Source organism: Morone saxatilis, unplaced genomic scaffold (genome assembly GCF_004916995.1).
Source record: "Morone saxatilis isolate NCDOM2014 unplaced genomic scaffold, NCSU_SB_2.0 Contig23, whole genome shotgun sequence".
Lineage (NCBI taxonomy): Eukaryota > Metazoa > Chordata > Actinopteri > Moronidae > Morone > Morone saxatilis.
The window spans coordinates 15,790,389-15,795,865 of record NW_023339796.1 but is presented as its reverse complement, the minus strand read 5'-3'; the positions used below and the strand labels follow the sequence as shown (position 1 = coordinate 15,795,865).

At 38.6% G+C, this 5,477-nt stretch overlaps 1 pseudogene; it reads left to right on the top strand.

Annotated features, from left to right (window-relative positions):
- The first annotated feature begins 2,173 nt into the window (after window positions 1–2,173).
- Window positions 2,174–5,477, top strand: part of LOC118334521 — a 10,529-nt pseudogene continuing 7,225 nt past the window's right edge.

The window sequence follows — 5,477 nt, the reverse complement described above, 5'->3', positions numbered from 1 at the left end:
TTGCAGTTGTAACTAAGAAAGGACCCAGGAGCCGTGGTTCAGAGGGATCATAGCAGGCATTACTGTATGCGATGCTTTCTTTACAGATAATGTTGAAACTTTGGTCTGATTTGTTAAATGTGTGTAATCAGATATTGTTGTACTGCTGTCTTTTAAATGGATTATTTTAAAATGACATGAAAGAAGCAACAGACGTTTCCTGGCATAAATGAACAAATCGGTGTTTCTGCTGTTTAACATCAGTGTATAAAAAAATGTATTTGGATCAGACCAGAGGGAGACAGGAGAAACCCAATAAAGCAGCTTGTGGATACTGTTAGATTGTGGTAGGAAGTAGTGGGGTTATTCATCCTGAGGTGCAGCCCTGACCTCCATCCAATCGCCACCAGGCTTTGTTATGCTTATAGACCCCCGTTAAGCCCTGTAGGCCACATCCATCTGCTGAGGATAAAGGTCGACCAACTGAACATCCTTGAGAAGTGGGAGTGTTGACCAGTTAACATGAGCACACACACTGTGTTACACAGCCAGACTGTGTTTTAACGACAATTTTCACACACAGGAAGGAGCAAGTGGTGACGGATACACACACACACACTCGGAGCCAGCAATCTTCTGTTCAAACATGTAGTTTTGATTGTGTAACACCCAACTCCCCCACAGGAGGTTGCAGGTTTGATTCGTGGTTGGTTAGGGGGGTAGCAGTGGATTTGAACATGTAGCTCTGGTTCATCCCATCATGCCACACGTTCAGTATAAGAGAGCCCAGACACCAAACTTACTAACTATCACTGTGCCTGTGAAGACAATTGTATTATGTCGTCTGTGGCTGTGGAGAAGCTATCTCATAAACATACACATATAATATATACTAACACAGGTCCACTGCATGGTACAAAGAATGTCCGTTCAACTTTGCAACACACCCAGTTCCACTGTTCTATATTATTCTATTTATAATCTTGACTTTGACCTTTGAAGGATGTAAGACAATACAGGGATTCCGTATAAACATGCATAGTGTTCCTTTTTGTCTCTTCTCATCTCAAGTGGTTTTCCTTTGCCTTAGATTTGTAATTATAGTCAAACAAATTATTTAAGAACCTTCCTGACTTAAAGATATAATGTCTAACAATTTCCAATTAAAAATTGTCTAGAAATGCTAGACCTATGTTATATAGTTTGAGTTTTGTACTTTGTACATTATCCCCAAATGTTTTCCAACCATGTTCAAACTCATACCACACAAACAACAAAAAACATAATTTATTCGAGAAACAAAGTGTTTCCTACACTTGACTGAACAAATGCAGCCACTCACGGTCTTTCCAGTGCCAAACTGAAAGAACGTAGTGGTTGCTCTCTTTAAAATGTCTAAACATTCTAAAGCGTCCATCCAGTGGAAATGTTTGCTGTCTCTTCCTCATCCCATTCCTCTGGCTGAATCAATTTTCTCCAGCCTTTAAATTCATTGCAGAAATAGTGGTGCTGTGATTCCGGTGGCAATAGATCCATATCGGGGCAGATACTGACTTGTTAAGGTTGATTGGGTAGCCAGATGTGATCCATCCACATTAATGTGGTTTTTTCTTACACACCAGTTGTTACAATAAAGTTTCAAACCCTTCAAGATCAATATGACGTTGTATGTGTTATCTAAATTTATAGTTAAGAAATGATGCGTTTTACCTCACACATGAGTCTACGTAGCCAGAACTATTAGTTGTCAACTATTATAAGAAATCTTAAACTATTTTGATTGTTGATTAATTGTTTGATTCAATATTTTCTGGCTTTCTTTAGTCCTCCTTGACAGTAACTGAATATCTTTGGGATGTTGACAAAAACAAAACATTTGAGGACTGGGGAAACCAGTTTTCACATTGTCTGGACCAAACAATAATGGATTAATCCGACAAAATGATCGACAGATTAATCGATAATGAAAATAATTGCATCAACTACTGGGTGTATTAAATAATGATCCTAATCAGTTCCCACAGGTGCTACCGGTATAGGTCAAAATACCTTGAGTTTAGTATGGAGAAAAAAATTAGGATTAGTGCATCACCAACCAAATCTGCTGTAGTCTGTGTTACTATGCAGCCCAGATTACTTCAACTAGCTCTTCACTGGCACTGTTGTCTCGTTACCTCGTTCATTTTAAAAGGACATGGACACATTTGGTTACTACACTTCTCAGGCAGGGTTTAATGTTGGACGTGAGGTGACTGAAGTGCAAACACTTAAAAACCTGGTTCCCGCTCTAACGAGACCCTGGGTACACATTTCACTTATCTGCTAAGCAGCTGTGTCTTTTCAATTTGCAAGCTGCACCACACACTCTTGTACACATGTTACATTTCTTGTGGATTTTAGTCATGTTAGTTTGAGGTTAGGTTTAATGTTAATATCCAGTCACCGTTGGTTACTAGTTCACTATTGTTCTCCCCAGAAAAATTAAATCATGACACACAGTCACACAAACATGCACACAACAATATCTAAGGCCAACCGGAGATGAGCCAGCCAAGCATTAGATTACAGGAAAACTGATCAGCCAGGGGTAGACAGGAAACACTGTGGGAGATTAAGGGTGTTTGTCTGTGTGTGTGGTGGTGTGTGTGTGTGGTGTGTGTTGTGTGTGTGTTGTGTTTTACTGTGTGTGTGCTTTCCCTCACCCACGGACAGTCAAACCAAAAACAACCAGACCATTTAAGGGTCACTTTTAAGATACATGTCTGGGTAATAATTGGCATGACATTAGTAAAGAACTTCAGTAGTTTTTGCAATACATTATAATTTAAAAACAATTAAGGTAATTCAGTCTATTAAACTATTTTGTATAGTATTTTATAATTTATATTTTGATTTGATTTTTGCCCGTTGTATTTTCAAATGGGAAAAAAGTGTCAAAGGGGATGGGAACAGGGGCATAATTTTAACACTGAGAGCAAGTTACGTTGTCATGAGGAAGTATCTCATAATATATAACTGATAAATGTTCTTACAGCGGAGGTAATAATGATGCTGCTGGTTGCATTTTTCGGAAATCCAGAATCGTAAAACATCAGACTTAATAAATTAAACTCATCAATAGTTCATGCTATTTTTTAGCTTTTGCAGTTTTATTTTTTATTGTTATTGGTTAGAATAAGAAATAATCAACTGCAACACATGTACAGTATATATAGTGCTATAGTGCCTACAGGGTCTGATATGACTAAGCAGAGAATGAGAGGCAGGCCTAGAAATAAAGTAATGAAATGTTAATTAAAATAAGGAAGGTAATAACAAAATACCTATTAATCATTTCAAGATAATTAGTTTTGGTCTGGATCTTGCTGCTGAACTGAACCCCACCTGAAATCATCTTTGTTATCTCTTGCATTTGCAGCATCCATCAACTGCACTGTTACACCGCAGCATGACATTTACCAAGACGTCCCAGAAGTTTGGAGGAAGTGGGCCCGGACAGCAGGGCCAACACTGTGTATGGTCCTGGGTTTGTACAGAGCAACCAGCTGCATCAGGTAAAACTAAACCCAAAGTCAATAGAGGTTAAAGCTCTGAGAAATAACATTTCCAGAGTCTGGTTCGTGCTGCATTATTAATGTTATCATTACCTGAAACAGTTTATCGACTTGTCCTCTTTTGAAAAAGTTCCCAAGATAAGTTTAAGGAGGTGAAAGATGCAGCTCGTCTGGCACGGAAAAGTCGCAGGATAAAGAAGCTGGCCACACGGCGCACTCAACCATCGCTGGGCTGCCTCAGGTGAGCCCCCCCCCTTTTAGAAAAAGATGTGAACATGAAAGTAGAGGCAAAATCTCCCCTGGCAGGTATCAGAACAGGAAGTGTATGTGAAACGCTTTGTGTCAGGAGCCACAGAAAGTACCCAAGTGATGCCATTTTGCATTTTACGAATTGGGGAAGACACTGTGAGCAAACAGGCCAAAGTTAGGATGAATGACTCTGTTAGTTTGCATTAGATAGGGCCCGCTGTGATTAAATCAAGGAGAGGAAAGGAGAGAGAGAGAGAGAGAGAGAGAGAAGAAGCAAAAGAAAAGATGAGCCTGGGTCACTTGTCTCGGAGGGAAGGAAAGTGAGGGAAACTAGGACGATGGTAAAATATCCCGTGCCGCTCAGCCAGTGCACCAACATCCGCAGTTTCTACCGATGCTGGCGAGGAGCCTCCGCCTCCAAGTCTGTAATGATGAATACATGTAGTCAGCTCAGGGCCTTTTTTGATCCAATAGAGAATAATACCCATCGGTTAGCATCTGCTTGGTGCATGAGGAACATGGCCTCATTTTCCTTCTAATTCTACGGCTGAAACAGATTCCAAGTGAGCGTCTCTCAACGCCAACGTCCTTTATTGATGTTAATGAACACTACTGGAGAGGCCCAAAGTCCAGAAAATTGCAACGCGTCAATTAATTGTGCTTGATTCTTCCGCTAAGTAAAGCTGTGCTCATAAACTGATCACACCTAAGTATGCTTTGGTTGTGATATTTTTCTAAAAGGTCATTATGTATTGGGAGCTTTGTGATGACATGTTTCTTTGTCTGTTTTTCCAACCTGATGGATTTCCTCCTGTTAGTTCTCACAGGTGAGTCTTTTGTTATTGTCCTTTTTATCCGTATCCTCCTGAGAGAAAATTTTATTATTTGAGCAGAAACTGTCTCTGGGAGTAATTTAACACACAAATAAATATGTGTTAAAATAAACCTTTCCTCTTCCTTTTCTGTCTGCCCTGAAATTTAGAATTATGGCATTACGCTGCTGTGAGCTGCAGATATGCTCTTTTATTTTATCAGGCCAAAAAACAGACAGCCACCAGCATCTCCAGTAAATAGCAGCTCACCCAAGTGGTGGAGGAATATCTTGCTTCCACCTGAAATAAAAGTACTGATACCACACTGTAAAATGCTCTGTTACAAGTAAGAAGTCCTGCATTTAAAAATGTAGCTTTAAAGTATGTAAAATAAATGTCCACTGGTGACTATTAATACTATTTTGTTTTATAATCATTCCGATTATTAGTCATGCAATTAATGTACAATATCAGCATTTTAACTGTTATAGTTGGTTGAGGTGGAGCTAATTTTTAAAACTATATTGTATAGGACTATTATTTATTCATTCATTGAGTGTTGGTTTGTAGAAAAGTCACGAAAATAGTGACGAAAGTCACAACTAATAGAAAAAACCTCAATAGAAAACGCCTCAAAATTATTAAAAAATTGATTTGAATAATTCCCCAGATGTTTTAAAGGAAAAGCAAAAAAAATCCTCAGCATTTCTCAAGATGGAAACCAATGAAATGTTTTTTGCCATTAAAATTTCCATTATTTGTAGTTTAATTTTCCCTCCCAAGTTCGATTCCAATCGGTTAATTATTTAAGCTGTACTTGTATTTACGTTGGATAGTTAACTAATATTTATATTTGAAAATCTGTTTTCCTATACAAAAATCT